Below are 15,370 nucleotides of genomic sequence, written 5' to 3'. Positions count from 1 at the left end.
GATTAAAGGCATGTACCATCACTGCCTGGGATCAAATTATATTTTACAGTCAAAATGTAATGAGAAAATAGCAAGACAAGTAATATTTGTTTTTATTAATTTTTTGGTGGTAACATTGTATTTCTAAATTAATAAGAAAAAGCATGTAAAAATGTGATGTAATTTATGTGTCATAATTCTTTTGTGATATAACTTTTCAAATTTGTACATATTTTCAATAATGCTTGCATCAAGATAAAATGAACAAAGTTTCAAAAACCAACTAAAATACCAGTGTAATAAGCAATTTACTTTTGTTTTTTACAAGTTAAAAGTGCAGAGATTTGACAATTTGTATTAAATAAAATATTAAAATTAAGTTTACCTGTTTCTTTGAACTTTCTTTTTTGTGTTTTTATATGGCTGTTATTATATATTCTCTGAATAAACTGAGATCTTGTGCTCTCAGAAGTACAGATCTGACTAATATGTTGACTGTATCAGAATACAGGTGATGCTGAAACTGCATCAGTATTGGCATATTTTCTCTCTTTGCTCTGTCTTTCCTTGGGTGCCATGTTTCTGTCAGAGACACTACACCCTGGGGTAAAAACTAGACCCTACAAAGAACAGAGAACTTGGAATTTATTCCTGTCATACTGAATATGTGAATGATATTCCTGGAGACTCCCTTGCAAACAGGTGCTCTGGATACTTTGTTTTCTTTAGATCTGAAAGGTAACCTAAGTGAGTGTACTATGTTGCTTCTATATGGCTGTGATAAGAACTTGAAAAGCAACTGAGGGAGGAAAAGGTAGATTTGACTTACATGTCCCAATCTCAGCCCATCATCGGGGGAAGTCAAGAGTAGGCATTTGAACAGGAGCAGAGGCAGGAAAGATGGAGGAAAGCTGCTTAGTGTCTTTCTGTGTCTTGTTGAACAACATGTCTTCTACAACCCAGGACCAGTTGCCCAGGGGGCACTTCCCACAGTGGGCTGGGCTCTGTTTCACCAACCATTCATTAATCAAGAAAAATGCCCCACAGACTTGCTTACAGGTCAGTCTGGTGGAGGCATTTCTTCATCTATGGTCCACTTTCTCTCCATGACTCTAGTTTCTGTAAGTTGACAAACTGGCCACTACAGTAGACCTCTGCCGACTTGACACACATACATAGCTTCTAAACTATAACGTTTCCTTGTTTATTCCCAATATCTTACGTTACTATCACAACATAAAAGAATATGACCTTCAAAATACCAAATCCTTTAACTTTTTTCAGTATATTAACAGTTGAAGGTCTCTTTAAAATTTCAAAGTTTCTTGACTGTGATTTCTTATAAAATTAAAAATAAGTTCATAATTCCATAATGAAGCCTAATATTTTGTGGGATGATTTAAATATATGTGTTTATATATTCAAAGCATTTTAATATTTTGTCACATTTGATATACAAAACACGTATGCATGTTTGCAGTTCAGAGACAAATTGTAGAAGTTTGTTCTATCTTTCTGCCAGGTGGGTCTCAAAGATGCAGCTGTACTTAAAGTGAAATTCTGGTACCTTTGTATGTAGGTAAGACTTGATGGCACACCTACACATTAAGGTCGGACGTTTCCCCCACCTCCAATTCCAGATGTGTCTCCATGTTTCATTTGTTCCAGATGAATTTCTCTCATGTTCCTGCACATGGCTGTGATCTGAACTCTGAAATCACTGCTGTTTGCTGGCCCTATAACTTGACAGACCTGACCTAGAAGAGAGGCCCAGAGGAATGACCTGCCTCATGCAGGGAAGTCTCAACTCTATGGTCTCAAAAGCTCATTTGCTTATCACCCTCAACTACTCCTTCCAGTCCCAATCACATCTCTCCATCCAAGGAAAATTCCATCCTAAAATGAGAGGCCCACAAATGTCAACGTCTAGTGAGTTGGGGTCCCTGGGTAAGGTTTCGTGCAAATCAGGACACCAGATGCAGAGTATGAACAACCGCATCATAAGCATTAGTTCGTATGACTTTTTATACAGACTAAAAAGCGTTACCTCAACTCTGAACCCCCCTTTACTCATGTACATGACCATGAGAAACTCTTACCTTACATTGCAAGAAACAATGTCTCAGTAAATAACAGTAATTAAAAAGAGAAGAAGTACATAGAAAAAAGGCAAAAAGAATACAGAAGCAAAGCACTTATTTATATCTGGTACAGTGTGAAGAACTGAGCTCAAAGGCCATTTCCTTTTCCAGGGTACAGATTCTGACATAATGTTTACAAAATGGGCAAAGAAAGTATCCTTTCATGTATGCTGGGTTTGAGAAGCAACCATTTCCCAACTTCATCCCATCTGTCCCAGGAGGAGCCTGTACTCTAAGCCAGTTCTGTGTCTCCACACACACAGCTCAGAATCACAGAACAGTGTCCCACTGCAATGGTCCCTTCCCCATTGCAAAGCTGCCCCTTAGCTTCAAATAATTACGGCATAAAAATCTCTGATTTTTAGCTAAGCTTTTTAATTCGACATTTCCAGTAATATTTATTAAACAGTATATCACCGTGCCCTGGGATTTTCCTTTTAGCATGTGCACAGTTCCTAGGACTTGGTATTATGTCTTCCACCCAGCTCTTTCAATGGGTTTCAATATCCATTGTTCACAGACTGGCACTATTCCTCCATGCTTCAGTAGTTTCTGGTTAAATAGTTTGTTTTCCAAATAATATCAAAAATTAAATTGCTGAAAGGAGCTGCCTCAGTGTTTAAGAGCACGTGTCGCTCCTCACAGAGGATCTTGATTTGGTTTCCAGCACCAATGTAGGTTGGTTCACAAATGCCTGTTACTCAGAGCTACGTAATCTGACACTCTGTTTAAAGAATTGTGTGCAATTGCACTTGCATGTTCAAATATGCACAAACAAAATTTTAAAAGTTAGGTTGCCAAGAAAAAATTAAAAATATTTTCATATAATCATGTAAAAGGTGAATATTAGTGGAGATTTTTTTACTTGATTCCTATTTTTATATTAGGATATAGAATTCCCTAGGATAAAGCTTCATTAGTTGACTTTCAGAAACCTTGAAATTTTCTGTTTGGCAAAGCTTATATAATGTCACCTTTTAACTCAGCTCCTACAGGAGGATCCAACAAACAATATCCAATGAAAATGATATGACTTTGCTGAACTGAAGTCTGTAGTGGCCCTGTTTCCAAAAGAACAGAAGGTTTCGTGCACCCTGAGCTAAGCATACAAGGAAGGCCCTCTGTTTGACCTTGGTATGGTAGATCTTGAAGTGCATAAGCTGCAGTGCTTTTGCCAACTTTTCTCTCCATGAACACAGCTCTCAGTTCAGCTCATGAGAACTTGCACACTATGTTATAGAAGGAGGTTTTGACTGACTGTACAATTGCGAACAGTGTGTCATCAGATCTTGGATTTGAATGTGCTATGTTTTTGTCTTTGATACCTCCACATTTCCTGTTTGCTCCCTTTATTGTTGTTTTTGACATTAGCACATGGGTATAATGTGTTTGGAGCCAATACATCTCCAATTTCCTCCCCTCTATTCCTTTCGTGGCAGTGTGTGCCTGAATCACCAGCACTGACACACAGAGACAGGTGGATCCTGGGACTCGCTTACCAGGCGGTCCAGCAAAAATGGAGAGCTGCAGGTTCAGGAAGAGACACTCACTCCAAAAATAAGGTGAAAAAGTGATCCGAGAAGATATCCCAGTGTCATTCTCTAGCCTCCACACAAGATACACACACATACACACACACACACATCTAAAAATAAAGTAGTCCCCTGACACTTACTTGCCTTTGGTTCCCGGAGAGGGACATGCAGGTAGAGACCTTACCCTCTGGAGTTGCCTAGCCGCCAGTTCAGCAGACATATTTTAAAAATAGCTTCGACAGTACTTGGTGGCTCACACATCTGATCCCAGCACATAGGAGGGAGAATCAGGCAGATCTTTGTGAGTTCAAGACTCCCATGGTTTATGTATTATGATCCAGGAGAGCCAGTGAGGCCTCCCTCCAAATTTTTTATTATCACTGCTCCAGTCAAAAGTCAAGGTGAGGGGCTTTTCCCATATTTGTGCCTACCCGTTATCCTTGTCTCTCTGGGTCATTACAATTGCTGTTGGGGTCAATGGTGTGTTTTGACTCTGTTTTGACTTTTTTCCCTCTTTTATCTGCCCCTTTCCTTCTGCCATCTGCATTTCCAGATATCATGGATCTGCTGTCACACATGCTCTGTCGCTGTCTCTCTGTTTCTTTCTATCCGTCTCTGTCTCTCTGTCGCTGCCTCTCTCCCATTCATTTGAAGACAAAACACCAAGAATAGATATCTATGTTCTCTGTTAAGATTCTGAACTTCCCAGAGACTCTCAACAGACTACACTAGGACTTCTCTCCCCACATTGCAATGGTGTCCTCTCGCCAAGGCCACAACCTTATTGTTTTCTAACCTTGTTCCAGTTTATCAACACTCTGATAGTAACTTTAATGTGCGTTCTTTTCTCAACTCATTCTGTCTCTCAACAAGTTACCAGCATTTTCCCACAGTTCAGAACAGTGTGCAGAATACAAATTCAAGCCACAGCTACAATCCTTATTGTCTCCATCTCTCAGTTTTAATCTGTAAAATGGGAGTGGTTAGGAAATTAGCGTCACATTGGTGCTGTGCACGGAGAGTATGTGGAAAGGACCAGTACATTCCATTGTAGTTACTTTTGTCTGTTCCTCTGGATCTTGGCTGGGAATCACTAGACAGGCCACTCCCAATGTGTACACTGATGGTAATGAATATTCCATCACTTTCTGTTTGTCAGTTCTATTAATTTATAAATGATACACAGAAACGCACAGATTTATATGATACAGAGAGTTGATTTGATGTATGTGTATATAGTGAAATGATGACCTCAACAGAACTAATGACCACATCCATCATATCATATAGTTACCCTTTTGAGACAGGAATACACACTTAGTGTCTTAAAAATTTCTAGTATAATGTGCATTACTGCTAAGTACAGTCACAATCCCTGTACTATACATTAGGCCTACAGAACTCATTTGCTTTAGAAGCAAGTACTTCTCTCGTCTAAGCAATGGCTCCCCATTTCTTTCTCTCAGCCCACACCGGTGCTGTTTTGCATAAGCTAAACTTTTTGGATTCACTTGCATTTTGGAGTTTCTTGAGTTTTATTTATTTTTTGTGGTCATAGAATTGTGATACGAGGCCGGTTGATAATTCAGCTCTCTAATGATAAGTGACACTGTGTACATGTTCATGTGTTTGGTGGCCTTTTGTGTGTCTCAGGAAATGTGTAGCAGAGTCTCTCATCCATTTGAAAACCCAGGCTGCTGGTCTGATCAACTACGGTCACGGGGAGACGGCAGGTTCAGCTGATGTCATGTGTCATCTCATCATCCACCTCTCTTTTTTGCATCTTTTCCAATCAGAGTGTCTGATTGCATGAACCCCTGCAGCCCCTCTGCACATTCAAGCCTCTAAATACAATGGCTTCCATCAGAGAAATGCGAATCAAAACAACTCTGAGATTCCAAATGACACCTGTAAGAATGGCCAAGACCAAAAACACTGATGATAGCTGATGCTGTTACCTAAAGGGTAAAGGAAACACTCCCGCACTGCTGATGGGAGTACAAGCTGGTACAGCCCCTAATGATATCACAACCTACCTCAAGACCCCAACAATTCCACTTTTGGGTATATATCCAAAGGATGCTCAAGCATAGCACAAGGACATGTGCTCAACTATATTCTCATTACAAACCAATAAAAACTTGTTTTTAATATCTCACTTAACTCAAAGCTCTCCAAGATAATGCAATATCTACACATTTTAAACTGTGCACTGTGTGACTCACTGTGTCACATTACAGCTTCCACCATGAGATTTTTCTCCGTTTTTCTCTTTTCTCTCAAAGTTTGTTCTACTTTATTTTAGTGGGGGAGGGTGGAAGGGCAGAGGACAGATAAGAAGGGATGGGGAAATGAATGACATGGACATGTGAGTGGTGAAAGACATAAAAAATAACTAAAAAGTTTATTAAAAAGCTGCACTCTAACTGTATAAGTATACTGAATTTTGTCAACGCCGGGAGAAACATTTGGAGGGAAATCCTAAATACTGGGTTATTATCTATTTTCTGTGAGATTCACTTACCAGTGGGGATGACAGGTAGGGATTTCATTGAGCAGCTTGTACAACATATTTTAATATGTGAAAGCACAAGCACTCCTGAGTTACCGAGGACCGTGAGCGTATGAAAGGGAAAGAGCAGCTTCAGTGGATGTTCTCTGCTGCAGTTCTACTACTTTGAAATGGCGTGGGCATGTGGGAAGGTGGAATGTTTGTGGGCTAAAGCGGTGTGTCAGAGGGGTGTCCCCAGTCTGTGAGTGAGACACCTCCGAACCATGAGGAAGGAACTGGTCCACTGAGAAAATGATTTCCCTCTACAATGCCATTTGCTCTAGCTTTGAAATTTCTGCCATCAAGACGAAAGGAATTTCATAATTTAAGAGTGCCAAGGATATAATTGTATGCAGATTAACTCAAGTATTTTGGATATACAGGTCTTTGGAAAACATTCATTGTTTTCAATTTCATGGAGGGACAACATGGATAAAAGCAAGCTTTGCTCCTATGAGTGTTCATATCCACGCGTGGGCGAGGAGGTGATTGTGTCTCCTCTAGCATTGCACAATCCCAGGTGCAGTTTTCCCCATTAGAGAGCGCACACGGGCTTCTCGATTGAAGGTAGACATCCTGGGAACGGGTGAACATAAAACGGTCACAACTAGTGATTAAAAACATTCTTATAGCTCAGACTGACACCATTCCTTCAGTTCCTAGCCTTTGTCTCACTCTCCAGACTACAGACAGAGTCAGTAGCTCAGATTCTCAGAGGGAAAATCCTGACTCTGGCCACTAGGGGGCATCACGGCTGTTTCCTTTTGAGTTGTTCTCAGTTAACTATCTTAAATGTTCACTGCAACATGGATTCTGTGTGGCAAATCTCCATACACATTAAGACAGTTCTGTTTGCTCTTGATCCCAAATCTGTATTCCATTCAATAGCTCATCGTTTTCTCCCCTGGTGCAGACTTAACTCTGCAAATGGTAGTGTGGTGGCATTTCAATTTTATTTTAATAAATACAGACTGCTTGAAGATCTGAGAGTAAAACAGCCCCACTAGTCAGCCTTATAGACCAGGTTATGATAGCATACATCTTTAATCCCAGTTGCCACAGTGGCACACACTTTTAATCCCAGTGTTGCACGCCTTTAATCCAAGCCCTAGAGCAGCATATAAGAGTGGGGGAGTAGGAAGAGAGCTCTCAGACAAACAGTCTCATTCTGAGATTCCTGGAAGCAGGATTGCGATTTCAGACTGAGGTTGAGGTAAGAGCCAGTGTCTGGCTGTTTTGCTGTTTTAATCTTCAGGTTGAACCCCAGTTTCCGACCCTGAGTTTTTATTAATCATGCTTCACTGTTGAGATTTCTCTCCAGGAGTCGAGTGTGTGTCCTCCAACATCCCATTCTTTCACGAGGTTCTCCAATCTCCTCCAGTCCCTGGAGTCTCTTGTTCTCCTGTGTGCTGTGCACACAGCTGTCAGGTCCTGAGCCAGCATCTCCATCTGCTTCCACGCACTCCTGCTGTCCATGGCACAAGCTGGTGATTCCCAGTAACTCAAGAGCTACCTGGTGTTTTATAACAGGGACACTCAGCGCCCATGTCTCTAGCATGTGCTCTGGACTAAAGCTTAGACATTCTCCAGTGACATGTTTGGTGAATCTTTGTTGTCAAGGCAACACTACTGGGAGGTGGTAAGTCTTGATAAACAAGGCTTTGTGGGAGGCCCTAGTCCTTTGGAGTCGTGCCTCTAAAAGAATGGATACTGCAAACCCAGACCTGTGTCTTTTAGTCTTTGCTCCTTAACCACAAGAGGGCTGCTTTTTCTCTACCACGCACTCAAACCAAAGAATGCTGCCTCCCCAAAGATCAAAACCAACAGCGTCAGACGGTCCAGGACTGGGGACTCTGTCCTACTAGAAAAACTCTGCTTTTGCTTTATAAGCCAATGCTCTAAGGTATTTGTTCTTATAATGGAAACCTAAAGGACACGGTCTTCCCTTACACCTATCAGGATTTTCAGAATAATTAAATTCTGTATTTAGGTTCATTAACTGATTTTTTTTTTTTTTTAAAAAAAAAGACAGTCTCACTGTGCCCTCCATGACCTGAAACCTGCGGTAGAAATCAGGCTGTCTTGGAATTCACGGACATCTGCATTCTTATGTATTGTGGACGTTGCAATAAATTTATGTAGCATGGTGCCTGGCCAAACTGGATTTTTAAGGAATTGTGCTCATTTTGTGGTATGGGGAATCTAAACCCTGTCTTTGTAAATTCTAGCTAAGCAAAGTCTCTGCTAAGGAGTTACATGGCCATCTCTGAGTATTTCTGCTGTTGGCTGTATCCATGCCAGATAAGAATTCTACCAGGGAGTCTGTATGTCCTCAGATCCAAGACTTTTCTTTATATCTAAGTGAATGGACACTTATTTCATTATAGTGCCACCTTGTGGCGTCATCATGAAGTGCAGCCAGAAGACAACTGAAATTCTGGGAGGAGGCCTAGGTACAAAACTTTAAGAGAGTGAGCCCCCAAGGTCTAAATGAGGAGGGAGAACATGAACAAGAAAGGCAGGATCGTGAGGAGTGCGTTCACCCACTGATACAAGGGCACTGATCTAATGAGAGATCACCAAGGCCAGTTGGACTGGGACTGAACGAGCACGTGATCCAACCTGATTCTCTGAATGTGGCTGGCACGTGGTCTTTCTGAAAAGCCATTGGCAATGACACTGGGACTTGTTTCCTCTGCATATACTGGATTTTTGGGATCCAGTCTGTTTCGATGCTCACCTTACTGGACCTGGAGGGAGTGGGGAGGAACTTGAACTTCCCACAGGGCAGGAAACCCTGACTGCTCTTAGGGTTGGAGAGGGAGGAGGAGAGGGAGTGGGGGCAGTGGGAGGGTGTTGGGAGGAGGGGCGGAAATGGAAATTTTCATAATTTAATAAACTTTTATAAAAAAAAGGAAAAGTTAAAAGAGAGAGAGGGGGGGAGGGGGCACTGGTGGCCTCCAGGGAAAATTAAAGTAATGTCTGCATTAAACAGAACATTCTGTGCTGTGATAAATGAAAGATTTTCCATCATTTTTGTTCTGAGACCTTTGCACAGAGATCTGTACAAATAAAAGTGATCATGTGTCATTTTTTACTTGCTGATGTTTAAATCACAGCTCTCATACTAAAGGGAATAAGACATAGTTTATTCTGCAGCCATTATGAGTGGCCACAGTACAGGAACACAGATTGAGGGTACCCATATGTTCCAATGAATAACCAGCTTCATGGTTTTTTAATATGTTTACACACAGACACGGAGAGAGAGAGAGAGAGAGAGAGAGAGAGAGAGAGAGAGAGAGAGAGAGAGAGAGTTGCAAATTAAGGCAAGTTTAAGTTTCATTGATAGGTACACCAGAAAAGCCAGAAAAAGAGTACATTGTGTTTGTGGAAGCTTTTTCATAGGCCTAAAACATTGTCTGATGAACCTTTACTCTTGGATTTGTGGAAGCAGGTACTCATCTAACTTTGTAACTTCTAAGTAACTTTACAATGACAAGAAGTTGGTCCTAAGGTAACAGCTTCTAAGAGGATTTTCTTCTCAGACGTGGAAGTTCAGAAACAGAGTGGAGCACGGAATGGCTATTCCTGACGGTACCATTGGCCCGAGATAATGTAAACAACCTGTAAGTCCAATGTCTCCAGAGTGCAGAAATTCCCACTGTCCTTCAGTCTCCCTGATCAAGGAGGCTCCTTCCAGGGCCCACGTGTCCATGGTGTGACCTACCTTCTGAGCAGGGATTTCTTTCTCAGACTCAATGACAAGGTGTGTTAGTTCTTTTTAGAACTATGTTTGCATGAGATTTGTTTATCTGGCACCATCTTAAATTTTGTTGAAATTTCAGGTTTGCTTTTATGTCAACAGGGATCCATACAGCTCAAACTGTATCTCATCAGCCATATCTCACCAATCGTTGAGTGATAGGATGTTTCCACCATCATAGTTTCTATTGCCTACAATGGCACAACTTGCAAACACTTGTCTATAATGAAATCTTGAAGGTATTCTTTCAGAATCATAAAGTCTGAATTTTTATTATCCTTCACATTGCAAAGGCCATCAACAAACTATATACAAATTTGTGAATTGTATATATTTTTGTTGCCTGATTCAAAAGAAAAAAACATAATTGTAATATTAGTCTAATGGAGAACACCTTAAAAACCTTAAGAAATTATGCAATACAGGTGCTGTGTCTGTAATGAACTATTGCAAAGCAGACAGTCTTTATTCTCACATTGCTTGGTGGTCAATAAAACTTTCCAATTACAGCTGAGCTGCCATATCTCATCAGCATAATTTTCTAAGATTGCTTTCTCCAGTCGATGTTTGCTTGTATCCAACACTGTATCTGAACACTGTATCTCATGATTCCAGCGACAACCTTATTTTTCTTTTTCAAACAATCTTGGGACTTTTTCGCTTCCAGCCAGTTTGCTGAAGCATGAGCTCACACTGAAATGAAGCCTGTTACAAAGGGAACAGTGTACAGCACTGGCAGCTGTGATAGATGCTTCTGCAGCTTCAAGAGCAGGTCCATCTCAACAGAGAGAGAGTTTCTGAGTCATTGGCTTATACAGCTACTGCAGGCATTTGGTTGCCTTGTCTTTTAATAGCAGATGATGGAGGATCCTGTTTGAAAAACGTACTTACCTGTGAATCTGCCTCAATTAGGGAGCAGTCAAAAGTCCTCATTACTTGTTCCAGGATACACAAACTTATAAATCCCAGAAGATACCCCCCTCGAATTCCTATACATCCTTATATGCCATTCTCAATGGAGTAAGGATTGTTATCATCAAAGGATAGAAACAGATTTGGTGCTAAAGGTGTGGGAATAAGATCCATTAATGATTCATTTATAGTTATTGTGTGTTCTGGAGCTGTCATGATCTAGTTATACGACACTAGAGTATATACCAAAGGACTCAATATCCCACTGTACAGATACATGCCTGCCCACATTCGCATTTACTGTATTCACAACAGCAAGAAAAAGACCTCAGTCTACCCATGGACATCGATACATGAATTGATAAGAAGTATGGATCAAATACACAACTGATTTTTATTTAAACATAGGAAAAAATGAAATCAAGGTCTTTTCAAGAACATTAATAATTATTATGTTGAACAACATATCCCAGACTTAGAAATTCCATATTTTTTTCATGTTGGGGTCTTAAATCTCTCTCTCTCTCTCTCTCTCTCTCTCTCTCTCTCTCTCTCTCTCTCTCTCTCTCTCTGTGTGTGTGTGTGTGTGTGTGTGTGTGCATACATGTGTGTACATGTGTGCAACATTCCCTGCACATGTCTTGAAACTAGAAAAGGTTAATGACAATTGTAAAGAAGTCTTAAGAAGGTGTTGAGGAGAAGTTGAAAGAGGCTACCATAATACATGTGAGATGAAAGCCAAGGGTACACTACTAAGATGAGAAAGACACAAGTAGGAATGGGAAGAGGAAAAAGAGGGGCATGGTGTACAGAAGATCAAGGAGGGAGGCTCAAGCAGAAAAGGATGAATGTGGAGGAACTGGGAAATGAGAGGAATTGGGGTGCATGTTGTGAAATTCCTGGCAAATAAATAAAACTGTTTAAAAATTTAATAAGGTGTAAGTAGACAAGTCTTAGTGGTCAAGAGCACCATCTGCTCTTCCAGAGGTCTGAGGTTTTGATGTGGGAGTCCCCTCTGTGTGCTGTGATTACCATTAATGAATAAAGAAACTACTTTTGACCTATAGCAGGGCAGAACTCAGGTAGGCAGTGAAAGCTAAGCTGAATGCTGGGAGAAAGAAGCGCAGAGTCAGAGAGACGCCATAGAGCCACGAGAGTCAGACATGCTGAAACTTTGCTGGTAGGCCACTGCCACATGGTGATACACAGATTAAAAGGGTTGGGTTAAATTAATATGCAAGAGTTAGACATTAAGAAGCTAGAGCTAACAGGCAAAGCAGTGATTTAAATACTGTCGTTTCTGTGTGACTATATTGGGCCTAAGCTAGCTGGATTCCCAGGAACCAACAAGTGGCTCTTTTCTTCAACAAGTAGATCCACTTGTAGGGAGTTGATGCCTGTTCCTAGCCTCGGAGGGCACTGGGGCATAGGTGCATAAACATACATGTAGGCAAACACCTACACACTATAAATAAATAAATCTGGGACAGCTCTAAAATGACGAGGCTATATATACTTTAGTCGGCTATTTTTAGGAACTCCAGAGGAAAACTGTGTTTTAGGCTAGTTGCTGATCTTGGTGGCTTCAGCAACAGTTAATGCTAACTGACTTGGTCCAGGTAATCACTGTGTGATGGCTGCTGTGGACTGCCTCCCAGAAACCACCAATGGGCAAGCTCTTCCTTCTCAGGTGTCCTAGGAAGTCCTTGAAGCAAGAGGCAGGGTGTATCTCAGTGACTGGGCTATCTAAGCTTTATGTGCATCTCCCAGATGAGCTGTTGGAGACCAGAACAAGCCATGATGATTGTGTAGTCTTCTGATGTGGTTTCTGTGATATCCTGATTCCAGACACCCTGTGCCACCGTTGTTGAACCACTACTCCCTGGAGTCACCTAGAAAGGACTGGAAAGAGCACTTACCTCTTCTCTTTGGTGTCCAGGGAATGAAAATGTGGATAAATCTCTAATAAGACGATTGCTTCAGCCATCAACTTTGTAGGCTCCATCAAAACAGTTAACACGGACACAGATTTCTACACATATGTTTCTACACATAGACTTCTCTAAACAAAATACACACAAATTGAAATATAGGAAAAATGTTCATCTTTATCCCACAATAAAACCAACACCCGAGTGTTAACTCCAGCATCAGACAGCAGAGATTACATCAGCTGGCCCATCAAAGTGACTCAAGATGAGTACAAACGGCTTTCAGATACAGACACAGAGTTAAAGATTAAACTACCTGTACACAGATGCCACCCCAGGCTATGGGGAAAAGCAAGCAGACGGGTTTACTGTCAAACACAATGAGACATGGCCTGTCGCATAAACAGCTGTTCAACAAAAGGAAAAGGCCATCAAAAAGAGAGGACTTGCCCATGTGCCGTCTTTACACATCGATACTGAGGGCACATAACAAACCAGGGTCCATATGTCATGAGAGTAGGGAGGAGAGAAGAGCATCAGGACCAGCAATGAAGAAGTCAGTAGGCAAGGAAGACTGAAAACGCTGCCTGCCTGTACAACAGGAGCTTATGTGGGAAAGCTAAGGAAATACAAACAATAGAGGGTGCTGGAATCAGAGCTGAGAGTGGCCTGGTGTTTGTGAGCATATGACTCCCCACTGGGCACACTCCAGGAGTGCTCCTTTTCTTACCAAAACATCCCTATCTCTAACCAGGACCACCTGTTCCATTCCTTCGGCCTGAGGCGTACGACCCTGAAAGCTTCAGCAGGTCTGCTGCAAAGTGATGCACAGCTATTCCATAGAACAGATTTATCCAGCTCAGAAAACCAAAGACCTGCTTTGTGTTTCACGGCTGAACCATGTTAAAATCTCAAGAACATGGTCCCTTTAGCGGCTCCTCCTCTTAGACTTGAAGGAGACATTGTTTTTACTGTGGGAGATGTAGAGGGGATAAAGAGGGAGAGGGTGTGGGCAGAAGAGTGAAGAGAGGAGAAAGAAGGGGCGGAAAGGGAGAAAGAAAGAAAAGGGGATCTTTCTGCCAGCCAAAGCAACTCCAGAAGCCCAAGCTACATCCAGTTCACAGAGAGCTTGAGCAATGTGACACTCCCCAGCCAGGAACTTGCTCTCTACCTGCCAAGGCAAATCTGGCATTGTGGAAGTAGACTCTGGTTGGTTTCCCGGCTTCTGGCTACATCAGCCACCCTGGTTATGAAGTCATGTTTCTGCTTTCTGTCCCAGATGTGACATTCTCCCCCGAGTGCCGTTCATCCACTCAGCAGACCCTTTCCCACCGCCATGTGGCACATTCAGTAGCCAACCTTAAAGAAGGATGGTGGAAACCTCGCCAGAGAGGCTGGTCCTTTTACTTCTTGGTATAAATGACTGAACAAATGTTCAAAATAGAAGACCCAGATGTATGTGATAAATACAATTGGCCAACTTAAAATAAATGATAGCTATAACCAGTAACTAGAAATAAGTGATCCGGGACCTAATAAAAACCCCTACTGTCTCTAGATGGTTACAAAAACACATACTCTGGCTGAAGTTAATGCCCCGGAATGCAAAATCATTTATAGAATGTATTCCATGTCTCCTGATATCAGGAGAAGATTATAAACTTTCATTGAAACTTAGACTACCATTTACTAAATTCAAATCATTCTGCTTCCTAGAGCATGTATTTAGGGGCAGACCAGAGGGGACAAAGTATGGTTAGGGCTTGCAGAGAGGATGAGAAATCAAAAGGCTTGCACACCTTTTGCAGGGCTGGAGTCTTGAGTTCTCCTGACAGCTTCTATTCCAGAGGAAATGCACTGGCAAGGATTGCTGTGACTCTCAGTGTGAGGCCAATGGAAGATAAAGCTTCAAATGACAGCAGTTCTCCTAAGAGTCTGTGCCTTGCTCTGGCAATACAGACATTGCAGACATTTCTGGCACCATGAATGAAGGACCACCACGTCAGAGCTGGAGATGGTCTCCCTGGAAGAAGGAAACCTTCAAGTCCACTTGGCATCCAACTTGACAATCACCATTAGTGGGACAGAGACTGGGATGAGTCAGGAAGTCACAGGTAGAACCATTAGTATTGTTGTATTGCAGGGAATTTCCTTAAAACTGTTGTGCTCACATCACGACCCCCAGAGAGAGACCACCAGAGAGGCCCAGGCTGTAATAAGCAAGGTTTAATCAGCATAATACAAACATGTTTGGAACTCATCTCCATCCCCGTTACAACAAGGTAGGGAGGAGTTGTATCTCCTCTGTGGGGTAAGCCTTTAAAGGCATAACTATAAAGAGAATCTTTGAAGATGCCTTGGCACAGGGTACAAGGACTTTTGCTCCCCCCATTCTGTTAAGTCAGCTTTTTCCCTTGTTTTTAGAGCAAGGCCACTGTTCTTGAGTTAGGCCTTCTTTGTCAGCTTGTACCAGGTGGCTGACTGGGCTGAGCTAAGTGACCTTGTGCTCAGAATCTCCTGGGTGGGAGAGGGGAAGGCCACTATCTTCCTGGGAA

The sequence above is a fragment of the Myodes glareolus genome, chromosome X (genome assembly GCF_982192425.1).
Source record: "Myodes glareolus chromosome X, mMyoGla1.1, whole genome shotgun sequence".
Taxonomy (NCBI): domain Eukaryota; kingdom Metazoa; phylum Chordata; class Mammalia; order Rodentia; family Cricetidae; genus Myodes; species Myodes glareolus.
The sequence above is the reverse complement of the archived record's forward strand: the minus strand, read 5'-3'. Positions refer to the sequence as shown.